This window comes from Protopterus annectens, chromosome 5.part0 (assembly GCF_019279795.1).
Source record: "Protopterus annectens isolate FY-2018-M chromosome 5.part0, PAN1.0, whole genome shotgun sequence".
In the NCBI taxonomy this organism is placed as follows: domain Eukaryota; kingdom Metazoa; phylum Chordata; order Ceratodontiformes; family Protopteridae; genus Protopterus; species Protopterus annectens.
The window spans coordinates 1691228049-1691243378 of NC_056735.1; positions in this window are offsets into that span (position 1 = coordinate 1691228049).

Here is a 15330-nt window from a genome sequence, read left to right on the forward strand (position 1 = left end):
CGGGAGTGGCTGTTCGTTGGACGGTGGCCCTGCCCAGTGCACACTATTGCTTACATCCCTGCGGCAGTGCACATAGACCCACTCCAGCCAACACCTACTCAGCTAGGCCCATAATTTCATACCCATAGTTCCCAATCCACACATCCTCTTCGGCACTCTTCCTTACTCCGGGTGCAGGTCAGGTCTGGCCACACCTGTACACTATACCCACTCCCCAACTCTCAGGACCCATCACGTATGTTGTCCGCCCCATGGACCATCAGGCTTCCCCTACCTTGTAAACTGGGAACATGCATGGCCTGCCGTTCGACATTGGTGTAATGGCAGGAAACCCAAATATGTTTGACTTTTTGGGTGTCCCACAAGGGGCATACATGTCTTTGTTTCAAGATTAGACTGGGCGGGTCTCTCCCACTGGTAGTATCCTGCCTGTAGTCCGGGAAGCAGTGGTGTGTTTACTTTTATTGTGTGTCTGTATGTTTCACCGGTCTAGCTGGGGGGGGGGTGGTGATGCTACGTGTTACATGTTTGTTGATTGGACCCCTCACCCCCATTTGCACGGCCTGTGAACATATGTAATTTGCAACTGCTGTATCATATCTTAGCTATATACATGTGTATATTTACACACACATACACACACACACACACATATATATATATATATATATATATATATATATATATATATATATATATATCTAATGACATATGGGTGTATGGGTGTCTGCATATGTATATATCTATATGTGGGTATGTATATGTATTCTGTCTCTGTATGTATACATTTGTTCTACGGAGAGGGAGAGGTATATCTCCATGTAGCTATGGGTAGATATACACACACATACCACTACATATATAAATCTACATCTGGTTATTCCGTTCTTTGCCATGTGGATTAGACTTTGCTGCAGTGGGACTCATAGCAGGTGTGGCTGCTCATTGGGCAACACCTCTGCCCAATGAACACTTTTGCTTACATCGCTGGGGCTGTCCGTATATTCCTACTTCAGCCAACACCTGCACACCTAGACCCATAACTAGCTACCCATAGTTCCCCCACCCGCACCTCCTCTACAACACCCATCCTTACTCTGGGTGCAGGTCAAGTCTGAACATACCACTACACGCTGCTCACTCTCCACTTCACGGGACCCATGTTGTACGTTGTCTCGACCCATGGGTCATCAGGCTTTCCCATCCTTGTATTCCGGGTATGTACACACCCCAGCCAAAAGGTCATTGCACCTGGTTCCTTCCATAATATGTAAATTTTTGGGGCATCCCGCAAGGGACGCTCCTGTCTGTGTTCCAAGATTAGATTTCACAGGTCCACTGTGTACTCCCTTGGTTGTATCCTGCCTGTGGTCTGGGGAGCAGTGGACTATTTACATTGTTTGTGGGTTTGTGTGTATGTTTCCTCTGTCCGACTGTGGGGGGGGAGGTCATGCTACGTGTTACATGATTCCTGCTTGGGCCCCTCACTTCCATTGGCATAGCCTGTGAACATATGTCATTCTTGTGTGCTGTTTCCTATCATAGCTATATATCTGTGTAGATCTACGCACACACACACACACACACACACACACACACACACACACAGATATATATATATATATATATATATATATATATATATATATACATATTGCTGTATACATATATATATATATATATATATATATATATATATATATATATATATATATATATCTAAAACCATGTGGATGTATGGAATATATGGCCTTAATCTTGCTTATCTATTGCTATGATGGCTTAGTGGTTAACTACTGTGACTATAGTGTACAGGGTCCTGGTTTTGAGACTTGCAGAGGTGGTTTATTTTGTTGCTGGGCAGAACATGGGCTGTTGGATCTAGAGTGATTAAGGCATTTTAAAGAGGTTGTAAGCGGGTTTGCGTGGGTTTGCACGATGGTAAGCATTGCTAACCTCCGGTTACAGTTTCTTACACTCAGCTTCGACTTTGCTTACTCTGTGTGGACAATGCTTACCCCAGTGCAAACGCACTTGGACACGCTTACCGCTGCTTATTTGTGCTTAGACCTGCTTACTTGTGCCTTATTCATTATGACACTAACACTTCACATGTACATTTCATGCAGTACTCCAGTTCATATTTAATTGTTATTATGTAGGTTATATGGCAAAATGATGTAAAATTATGTGCATATACAGATTTCCCATGGAAAATGATTTGTGATGCAGTGGGACTCGAACTGGGAATGCCTGTTCATTAGGTGGATGCTCTAACCACTCCACTATTACTGTGCTGTTTCATTTGCATATATATTCCTTGTTATCCTCTTCAGTCTTTTCAGCTGCTTTAACCATAGCTAGGCGATTGGCAAACCCGTGCACCTACAGTTAGCTGTACTCGGGGTTTTAAAAAAAATACATACAAGGGTTTCTTCATTTTATTTCAATGTACTGTTGCTGTTGAAGACATGGAGATTGTTGATGGAGATATGCAGACACCTATGAGCGGTTTCGCTCATTTATTTACACTTTTTTCTGTTTTACTTTGCATGGGAGTGTTTACTATGAGAGCTCTGCTCTCAGACACGCCCCTGCATTCGTCCACGCTCAGTGTAGGATTTGGACCTCCGGCGACATGCCTTCATTATTATGCATGGCTCGCTGCTGTCCTCCTCTTAAACTGCCGCTTACGTGCAGGACTAGTTTAGTCCTGCATGGCAGATTAGTGAATCCGGGGGCATGTCTTTGATTTGTTTAATAATTGTGTCCCATTATTCATGTCTATATTGTGTACTTTCAAATACTATTCCTAAAATATCTATACTCTTCTCATTATATTCCACACCTCATATAATACCTTCATACCCATATCCTTTGCTTTTCTCTTTAATTTATTAAACCAAATTCCTTCAACCGTGTACTTAATGGTCTATTATTTTTTTTCCATCCAGGCTTTATTTTTTGTTCTTACTATAATATCATCAGCGTAAGTACACATTATTGGCAACTGTATTTCCTCCATCATTCTATGTCATAAACACCATTTTTTGCCAATCATACATTTTTATATGTACTCTGATTGGCAAAAAATGGTGTTTATAGAACTAATGAATGAGTGGCTACAAAAAGGAATTAAGTATAAAGAAATTTGTACAGGTGTGATAAAATTTATATTAAAGAAAGGAGATAAAGATGAAATACAAAACTGGAGACCAATTACAGTGAATAACACAGACTATAACATTTTCATGAGAATAGTAACTAAAAGATTACAATGTAAAATAGAATGAGTACTGGACTAGAATTTATTTGGGAGACAAGGAAATGGGAGTCAAGACCTATTGTGGATAATAAGGGAAGTAACTGATTATATTATTAATAAAAAAGTGGAAACAAAACTCTTGATGAGGATGTTAGTAAGGCATGTGATAATACTCAGTAAAACACATTATAGTGTATTTTTGAATGAATATTTAGAGAAAAATAAACATGAATGAGTTGAATGAGATCTTGAAAGTTATTAACATTAATTCAGCTACAGGTTTGGGCAGAACTTATTAATTAACATTAATATATTTCAAGATCTCATTCAACTCATTCATGTTTATTTTTCTCTCTAAATATTCATTATCTTCCTTGTTTAATTTTCCCCATTGTAATTTTGTTCTGTTAACTTCTTTTTTACTATATAAATCTAATACATATTCTTTAATTATTTCATGTATTTCTTCTTGTTTTTTAACTTGTTTCCCTTCTTTATTTTTTAATTCTCTTATGATCTTTCCTTCTTTTACTATCTTGCATAAATATGGTGGTATTTCTTCTTTACTTCCTTGTAAACAATATTTTACTTATATAATAATTTAACTTTATCCTGATTTCTTCTATATAATTGTTTTTCTTTTTTCATGGAATGATTTTTCTTCTCTGTTAAATTTTTAAATATTTTTCACTTAATATTTGGCATTCCATTTTTTCTTTTTTTTTCTTTTGTTTTCTATGCATTCTAAAATACTTTTTTGTTTTTCTTTTTAAATTGACTCCACCAAATTGTCCAATTTTCATACAAATCTTTCATACCAATATGTTGTTGCCATAATTGCATAATTTCATTTCTTTCTTCTGATTCTCTTTTTCATTTACTCTTTTATACCTTATATTATTATATCCATATTAAAACAGATATAATTAGGTATATTTGTTAAACATTGTTTCTCTTTCTACTTTTGTTACATATGTGTATAAAGCTATTAGTCTACATACATATTTTTCTATCTTATATCCAGTACTGCTATTCGGCCCAGTTCTACTATTGTAATATCTAATATTTTTATATTTTCTTGGCATAATATACATGTTCCTGAGCATGTTTCTTTGCCTATGCTCCAAATAACAGTACCATTCTAAAGTTTTACTGTTTGCACCCTTTCATCTTCTGTTAATATTCTAATGTCTTCTAACACCAATACTTGAACATCTACTGCAGCACATTATTATTGTAAAATATTATTTATTTATTATTTATTTATTTGGCCTTTGTTAACCAGGTTAACCCACTAGGCTGGGGGCCCATTTTCAGTGGAGACCTGAGGAGAAAAGCTCCACAAACACATGATAAAAAAGATGATGCCAAAAAATAATATACATATATCATAACAAAACCAAGTTACATTGCAAGTTTAAAAACACAAAAAAGGGCAAGATAAAAAGACATGTGAATAACAACATTAATGCCTTATAGATAATTATTAAAAGTATTGTCAAAGCTCCACAAATAAATGATAAGAAAGATGATGCCAAAAAATAATAATACACATATATCATAACCATTCCAAGTTACATTGCAAGTTTAGGATCATTAAAAGGGCAAGATAAAGAGACATGTTAGTAACAATATTAATGCCTTGTAGAAATCATTAAAGGTATGCATTTTGTGCATGTACAACAACACAATGATAGAGATAGAGTTGGTGGAACAAACTAGAAGAATAGTAAGTGGAGTGTAGAGAAGAGCGAAGAATAATTGAAGAGATAGAGAATAGTAAAGAATGGCAGTTGTGTCAGTTGTAGTGGGTAGAGCGGAAGGAGAGGTGGTAAAGATAAATTGGAGAGAAGGAAATGAGGAGGAAAGAGTTGGGGTGGCCAGGGCAATAAGAAGTAAAATAGAGGGAAAAGTTGGGAGGAAAGTTTAGTTTTAAGAGTGCTCAGTGGTATAGCTATGGATTCTCAGGATTGTAAGCATATATAATGTATGAAGGGAATAGTTCTGGTGTGGTAGTGGCAGATTAGGTGGGGTGGCAACAGTGGCAAGAGGGAGGTGGCAAAGTATTTTTTTCAGTTCTTTTTTTGAATAGGAGCGAAGATTGGATATTAATTATTTATTAATTTATTAATCATGAATTTATTAATTATGAATATTAATTCTTCTTTTAATATTATTCAACTGTTCATGTTTAAAGCTAATATTTTCAGCTTTATAGAAGTTATTAAAATGATTTTCTTATCCCTTACCTTTCTTACCTTTCTTATTTTCTTTAACCATTATATTTTAAGTTTCTTTTTCTTTCCCTAACCCTCTTTCTTATTGAATTTCTCTTGCCTTTTATTATCTGCCACTCTGACTCCTCCCCACTTGTTTCCTCTGTCTTTATTTCTTTTTTTTTCTTTCTCTTTGTCTTTCCCCTTAAATGTAAATACCATTTCTATGTTTTTTCTTGTTGTGCTGTGTGCTCTTGTACAACATTTTCTAAATATTTTCTTGTATAATTTCATCTTCATCTTCATTTTCATTTTTCTTGTATTTCTATCACATTCTAACCATAAATATCCTGCATTGCAACATTTCTTACATTTCACTTCACATTTCTTTGCATTGTGGCCTGTCTGGCCAAGTAAATAGCATATTTTTTTCACACTCATTAATTAAATGATCACTTTTTTCCCCACAAAAATAACAAGTCTTTGCTTGTCCTCTGTACCTTACAAAACACCTGTTGCCATGAACATTAATAACACTAGATATATATATTATATTGACAGTTTCCATTTTCAGAATGATGCCACATTCCCAAGCCCAGTCCATAATCCTCTTTTATCATATTTTTAGTAGCGTCCAGTACTTCTTTGCATATTAACAAATATTCACTCAGTTCTTTTGCTTCCACTTCAGTTCTAAACTGAACCAAAATTATTTTTGTTTCTTTGCCTAGAAATGGCTTGTACCACATATTCTGACCATGGAAAGCCTGATTTGTTTTCTTCATAGGCCCCCAAAAAGTTTTCCATGTCTTGACCAGTTTCAATAAACAAGTTACAAAAAGTTTCTTTGTTAATTAAAATAATAGCTCTTAACTCTTCAGCTTTTACTTCCAAAGGTGCAATAACATTGCCCCATACCTCATATCTGTGCAGGCTGTTTTCTTTTTTACTGCTCACCTGAACAACATTTTTTTCTTTATTTCTTTAATCTCTGTCTTCTCCTTAGTTCCTTCTTCCACTGTTTGAGCATAGAACTTTTTTTTTCTGGAACCTTCTCTGGCTCTTTTTCCTTCTGTCTTTCTCCCTCTTCTATTTTTTTCACAATGTCACTCAAGGATACAGCAGCTCCACTTTTTGACTCACTCTGGTTAATTAGCTCTTCCAGATACTCATCCCACAACTTTCCCAATTGGTGGTTTGAAATAACACATTTTTCTGCCGATTCTGCCACTTCAAACAGGTTTTCCTGAAAAATTTCTTCTGAATCCATCTCCAACACTGCAATTAGTTCCATCTCCTTCCCGATCTCCTCATCATCACCAAACAACATTTTCTCTGCTTTCACATTGCCTGAATACAATTCTGTTAGTGATTCTACTATTTTTTTTTCATTTTCAACACACTTCACTTCCAAAATGTTTTGGTTCTCAGCAGTCATGTTTTCTCCCTGTTCCTCCAGGCTGCCTCCATGTCTGGAATGGGAACAGGAAGTCAGGATGTGTAACACAAACTCTCTCCCCTATTACCAAGAGTAGGGGAAGTTCTGCAGTGCCCTGGCCAAATTTTCCCTAGTCAGTATGAATACTACTTCTGGTATCCCCAGAAAAGAGGCTATTGGCCTAATGAGACTAACCTGGTCCACAGAGAGTAAATAAATAAAATGAAAACCAATATCCTGACACACTTGAGGTGAAAGGCAGCATCAGTAGAAGACTGACAGATTTACATAGGCTTTGATATGATTCCACACATTTCGAAGAAAGCAACATTTAGGATGTGCTGACCTTTTTGCAACCATTTTCTTTTCTGTAAAAAAAGGAAGTGGAAGTTATGTTACTATTAAAAACATCTACAGTCATTTGCATGTTTATTACAGTTCCCTTGTGCTGTTCAGCAAAGCTATTTACAAAAAGTTGATTTTTGTGTCCTAGTTTGTAGTTTGCATCATGATTAAAATTTGTAAGTTTGTTTGCCAGAATTATTTATTAGTAGTATATATTATATAGGCGGACACCGTCTTTTGCTTTATGATTATAGTTCCTTCTTTCTAGAGAATATCATTAAAATGGTAGTGATGGGTATTAATAAAAGTGATTTTTTTTTCCTTTGTGAAAATGAAACTATCCTGCTATCAAATAAGAGTAGGTTTGGTATTATTATTATTATTATTTCTATTGGAAATGGGACACTATTCTCAGCTTTATTTATTTAGCCTTGAATATTCCTTTTATGTAGAAAATGTAAGCCTTACTCATATGGCTGACTATGACATTGAGGAGGCTTCATTTAAGGAGTCCATTCAAGCATGGCTTCTCCTGCAGAGGCAAGCAAGATGTCCTACAACATCTGCCCCTTGAAGGCTAGTTTACACTGCTTAGCCTAGGCCTTTTGGCAAGTTCCGTCCTGACTGCTATAGCCATAGTAGCACTTGATTTTACATAATCGTGCCAACCTGCAAGCTCTGTGGTGTATAGTGGCTTTAGATTTTTACAGACACTTACTTTAATTAGTCTAATGCTGTATATTGATGAATTAATTATAAAAACAATCTGAGAGGCTTTTCATGTTTGGAATTGGACTCTGAAACGTGGAGAAAAGGAATATCTTGTTAAATTGTCAAAACTGTATTATCTGTGTCTGCAGGAAAATTAACCATCCAGTATTAAAATGATTCAAATCTGGTTTACTGTTTCTTTTTCATGTAACATCTCCCTCATTCTCAGTGTCTCTGCCCCTCATATATCTGGGTGGTATACTGGTTGGCAGTGGTGGGATTTGACCATCATCAGTGCCAGATTGGGGAACCTAGACTAATAGAACTGGCTTATCTATCATATTTGGCTGGCAGTGGGGGAATCCTGAAATATGCCTAAAGAGAAACCACAAACTTGTTAAAGAAACTAAAAAAAAAAAAAATGGCTGACACATCCATGAAATTCTTCATATGCACCCCCCCACACACAAATCTACCTACTGTAAAATAATTTGTTTTCAAATAACCATTACAATGTTGCATACCACCATAATCAATGAGATTATCTTGCAGCTATAAGCTGAAAACTTGATGCATAACACTTCTTGCACAGCCCATGCATGAATCCCTAGTGTGCGTGTCTCCTAAACTCTTTACCTGTTGTAAATAAAGACTGTACTTTTACAATCTAATATGTAACTATTCTGCTTGTCTCTGGCTTATTCATTCTTAAAACTACCATGGGAATATAAGGCTAGTTTTCTTAAGATACTCACAGATCAATAGCCTAGCAAGTACCTATGAAACTATTAACCTATGTAATGCTCCCACTGTAGTGTGTGAGAAGCTAAATAAAACTGCTGTTCCTCCTTTGAGACTGGGCAGGACAGATATCATCTTCGGTATCAATGCTACTGACTCTGAACAACGGAAACTGGAACTGTATAGCTGCTGTAAGAACTAATAAGCATAGCTTAATAGTGCTAGAAACACACACACACACACACACACACACACACACACACACACACACACACACACACACACACACACACACACACACACACATGCATTTCATATCCAGAAATAATGAATGCATTTATATTTGCTCAAAAGATTTCTTAAATGGGAAATTACACTTTGCTATAATTTTAAAATGGTTCATATTCTGTGATCCATATCTGCTTTTCCAAGATATTCTTGTGGCATTATGATTATGAAACAGTTTTTATTTGTAGTGACTTCTGCCATATTTTCAGGAAGATGACATCTGAGCTCACCTCTTTATGAACCTTATAAAACACAAACTCTTCGGATATGGCCTGTCTTGCAGAATTCCCATCACTCATCATCCTTGAAATCCCACAGAAAATAAAGATTATATTTGTGTCCACAGTGATAATATTGCTTCTGACTTGTGCTTCTTACTTCCACCATTTTGTTTATATTAACTATGAGAGCTGTGTGTTTTGCATATAGGATAATAACTTCTGACCTCAGGTGAAAGTGTTATATGCTGATGGGAGTCAATGGTTAGCACAGCTGATAAAAATGTCAGATTTTGTAGGTTTATACGTCTTTGCTGGACAAAATGTTAAGCAATATTTCAGTGTAGACAAATGGGGTTGGAATGAAAGTCCACATAACAGGTAAATGAAGACTGTGAGAGCAAACATTTAAATGTTTCTATTTTTTCACACCTCCATCATAATAGGCATCAGCTGTTTTGGATGCCACAATACCCAATGCATCTATTGATTCTATTACTACAGAGAAAAAGCTAGTCAGTGGGGCTTAGAAGCTGTTATGTGGTTTTGGGACATTTATATCATGCCTCTGCCTGCATGCATGATATTGTGTGATGTCAGTATTGTAGGCCTGTGATGCAAATGCGTCACACATGACTTTTTGTGTTACCATGTTAGAGTCATTGGACCCTGCACCATGAGGCTACCAAGTAGGCAGAAACTCGACACCTCACCTCCATGGGGGTGGGTGGGATGAGGTGGGGTGTCAGGCCTCTTACCAACAATTCTTGCTTTCTCCTGCTAGCATTTCAGCACATATGCTTTGCTTCCACTTATTAAACTTGAATACAGAATATTTAATCAAACTCTTCATAATGATAAAAATACAAATTTTCAACAATATCTACTTATTCTACAGCCAGTGTTAGACATCTAAGAACATTATGCAAAAACTTTATTGTCTTTTCAGCTATCATCAATTATCTCTAAAGCAGTTTTTTAAAAAGTCAAAAAAGTATAAGCAAACAAGCCTAAGATAAAGTACTAAATGAAGGTATTTTAAAGAGGTTATCTTCTGAGCTCTTGCCATTTCCTTTTCTGTAAAATCTCTGATTAAATAGAAGTGCTCTTCTGTATAGTCTCAGTCAGGTTACCTCTTATGCCTTTCCATCCCTGACCTTTAAGAATGTACTGGAAGGCATGCATCTGATGCTCTGAAGTACTCCTTTGGGAGAAGATGCACATTACTACTGACATGTAAATCAGGTGCCAGGGTACAGAGTATATGATGATCGCTGGTAGGGCTACAAAGTGTATGGTGATTACTGGCCAGGTTACAGAGTACATAGTGATCATTGGCCAGGTTAGAGAATAGATGGTGATCACTGGCCAAGGTACAGAGTATATGCTGATTGCTGGTCAGGATACAATGTATATGGGGATCACTGTTTAAGGTACAGAGTATATGGTGATCACTGGCCAGATTACAGAGCACATGGTAATCACTGGCTAGGATATGGAGTATATGATGATCACTGACCAGGTAACACAGTAAATGGTGATCAGTGGCCAGGGTACAGAGTATATGATGATGGCTGGTGAGGCTAAAAGTATATGGTGATCATTGGCCAGGGTACAAAGTATATGGTGATCACTGGCCAGAGTACAAATTATATGGTGATCACTGGCCAGGGTACAAAGTATATGGTGATCACTGGCCAGGTTACAGTGTACATGGTGAGCACTGGCCAAGGTAAAGAGTATATGATGATGATGACTGGTCAGACTACATAGCATATGGTGATCACTAGCCAGGCTGCAAGGTATATGGTGATCACTAGTCAGGCTATCGAGTTTATGGTAATCACTGGCTAGGCTACACAGTATATGGCGATCACTGTTACAGAGTAGATGCTGATCACTGCCCAGGCTATGCAGTATATACTGATCACCAGCCAGGCTATGTTGATCCTTGATCAGGCTACATAGTATCTGGTGAGCACTAGCCATTGGTCTTCATTATCATCATCCATCTCACCATTAAATACCAGCAGCAGTGATGCAGCCTGCAGCAGTAATATAGGAACCTGAATTCAACAAGTCTTCACTTTGGTTGCATCATGCAGTTTATGCAAGCAACATGTGTAATAGCTGTTAATGCGTGACTGGTTAACCCTACATGACATGCCTTGCACATGATTTTAATTTAGTGGAAAAAGCATGCATTAGCCAGGACCAGCATAAATAGATTTTATTTCTGCATAACATGCATTTTGTAATAGTGTTGACCAGTCTGTAAAGCCTAAAAAATGTTTTAACATTTACAAGTAGAGTACAGACTCCCAGTGAACCATATGATCATGGAATCTTCCAGATGAATATATTTTGCATAGGGTCTATATTATGTGATCGAAGAATCTCTTCTTCGAACACATAATAATCGACACATATGCACCGAACGCTGTAAACCGCAAATGGCAACATCCTCAAATTTGTTCCTCGGGAAAAAATTCAGTTGGCCGTTATCGGGAATTACCCTTTTCTTCAATGTAGTGCGATCTCGGAACTGGCATATTTAGTTAGGGGGTGTGGGGGTCACAGCCCCCCACATCGGGGGGTGTGGGGGGCAACCCCCACTTAATTAGTATTTTAAAGTTTGTTTTTTTATTTTACGGCCACGTGAATTTTTTCCCCGAGGAAAACATTTGAGAATGTGGCCATTCATGGTTTACAGTGTTCACTGTATATGTGTCGATTATTATGTAAAATCCAATCACTAGGAACAGTCCACTATAAGAAACAATCCACACTCCTGTCCCTCAGATACAAGGAACGTCCAGCACAGCACAAAATCAGTCGTCAGGATGTAAAAACAAGAAAATTTATTATAAAAAAGACTGTAAAAACGTTAAGCGCTTTCATCCTTCAATGACTTCATCAGTCAATCAATCAATTAATTGTAATTAATTATGTCAGGTGATTCAATTATTGTGTGTCATGTGATGTGAAGTGTATATATAAGTGTTGTGAAACGTAGGTATAACTGTTCTGATGAAGTCATTGAGTCGATTATTATGTGTTCGAAGAAGAGATTCTTTGATCACATAATATAAATCCTTTTGCTTACAACTAGACAGGTCAAATATCGTAGTAGTAGAAAGGAATTCATTGTTAAGCAGTGTAATATGGTATTGGGAAGATGCAAACAGAAGTCCAACTCAATGTGTTTGAGGGAGACTTTGACTGCTTATCTGAGATTGTTGAAAGTCGTTACAAATGTAGTCAGCTGTAAGGGAGCTGGGTTTTGAAAGTCCCGCCATTAATCTCACTGATCCAAATCTACCTGGAATACCTCTACTTGGTCACAATTCCTTAACAGAGATGACATCCCATAAGGTCAGCCTGTCTGGCAAAGTGTTGCAAGCATTCCAGCCTGATTCTTACAGTGTTTGCATATGTAAAGTAGAAGATTATATGCTGGTTTGTCTCTAGATCTATATTTTTTAAATACAGTTCTTTAAATCACATAGCTTACTAACAAGAAATGTTAAGTTAGCAAGTATCAGCACGAACAGTAGAGAAATCAGAACCTTTTGCCATGTATAGTAAAAGATGGGGCATCATGGGAGCTGACTGATTCTGTCTTTTTATCTTTGGTCTTGTTGCTAGCAGACCTGCCACTGCTCATACAAAAACATAACATTACTGATGCTGCTACATTCTGTTAAAGCATGTGTGTGTGTTGGGGGGGAGATGCTGGGGGCAGTATACATTGAGCTGATAAAAATCATTATGGAAATCTCAGAGATGTTCTCAGAGAAATATTTGGTGTGAGACATCCCTGCATCAAAAACAGTTACAAAATTCAGTGAGGCAACTGTAAGTGTAACTGTACAGCTGGTATATCAGCAGAGCTACGGGCCAGACCTCAATGACCAGCCCTGCATCAAACAGCAGACTATGGCTTGTGTGACTGAGCAGCTGAAAGTCCTCTCTCTCATGCTGAACATGAATGTGGGTATGCATCACTATGGGGATGACCTCAAGTGGAAATGGGTCTATATCATATGAGCGAATCGCACAAATTGTGAACGCTCATAATATCGAATATACCAGACCTCAAACTTCCTATTGTGGGGGGCTAACCCCCCCCACACCCCCGCTAAATATATATTCCAACTCTGAGATCGCACTACAGTGAGGAAAGGGCAAATATCCCATTCTTCACTGTACTGTGATCTCAGAAAAAGCACTTAGAAGTCCGGTACGTTCAATATTATGAGTGTTCGCAATTTGTACGACTTGCTCATATGATATAGACCCGTGGAAATCTGGGTCACAACAATATCTGTAATGTACATTCATTATGATGATGACATTGTGTTAGCTTGGGCATGCTTGGCAAAGGGAGTGCGGAGGTATTACCTATTAGCATTGGGAAGGCATACTTTGCTTTTTCACCAGCTGTACATTATGTTGCCTGGTTTAGGAATCATTAGGTGCTGTTCCAGACAGGTGATAATGGGGAAGGGCAGCACATCAAAAGACTAAAAAGGTGCTTGAGCTTGAAGGCCTTCTGCATCTTAACTACATGTTATATCTGTACTAACAGAAACTTAGTTTCAGTGCAGTGAAAGCACCCCTCTATACCTGAGTTTAGCATCTATCATGCATTCAGGCCAATTGGCAACTTCAGAGGAGTGTCAGTCCATGACAGTCACTCTTGCATCAAGGTGCATTCCTTAGTATCCTGATTTTGACATTTTGGAAATTCAGGTCACCACAGACAAAACTAATTACCACATCATAGACCGCTATAGAGCTCCTTCCATGTCATGGCTTTCTTAATGTCATACTTATATCCATATAAAACCAAATGTGTTTATTCTTATTTTCTTCAATTTCCCTGCAATAAACTGTTTCTCATATACTACAATTGAAAAGCATGCCCAATGCTTCCTTGACTATGTAAATGTGACTTACCTTTATCAGATAGTAAACATACCAGTTAGAGGACAAAGTGTCCTAGATTGTGGCCTTAATAAAATGCCCCCTATGTGCTGGCATAGACAAACAAGTGGAGCGTGGATGACAGCCTCAAACTAAATGGCAGAAAATGTAGTATAGTCCACTTTTGGCAAAATTAATAATTTGTGATCATGTCACCTAGAAGACACATCCCTCCCCACAAGAATCACACTGTCATTAGAAATCTAAACACCTTTGTGGATGACTTCCTATCAATATGTCTCTGTTGTAGTTAGAGAATATTTCAGTTTAGCCCGTCTAATAACTAAAGCATCTAATCCATAACCAAAGAAGTCTTGTTTCCACAGTACTTACATTTTTTTCTGTTCCATGTTTGTGCCTCTTTTACTATGTACCTATCAATCACCTGGACAGACCCCAGAGGTTCCCAACCAAAAAAGTCATAGACCTCAAGCCCTTTAGTTATCTAGATTGATTGGTCATCCTGTCTTTGGTTTCTGTTTTCTCACCTTCACTGTGATCTGTGTTTGATATTCTGGGCTATGAAAGATCCCACCATCCTTGAGATAGTATGTCTTTTAGAACTAACATTTCCTGCACCACATATACAAAGGACCGTATGCTCTCCCAGCAAATTAAAAGAGACACTTTGGTGCGGCAGAATCTTATCGCGGCACATTCCCCACCTATGGAATAAACCATTTCTGCATATTAACCACAGTAGTACCCTAGCTACCTTTAAGACTAATTTAGACAATTGGATAGGTGCTTACTCATTCATCTTTGTCTATCTTCTGTGCCCCTCCTTGAGGCAGGAGGAAACTTTTGATGTTGGATGTTGTGGACAAGGCTGAAAAAGGTGTGGTAACCAGATACCAAATATCTATCTAGGAACCCATATAAAAAAATATTGGAATCCAAGGAGCAGAATAAAGAAACAAATGAAAAAATGAGCATTTGTTGTACAGACAACATAACGTATCAGGATTGCCATCCTTAAGCAAGCCAGAATGTCTCTGGTTTCTTCAGCTATTCATTTCTGAGTACTAGTTCAGAAGATATATTTAATATTATTAGGGCCATACTCAACGGCAGAAGGATTTATCTTTTCACAAAAAATATAAAGATCAGTTTGCCACA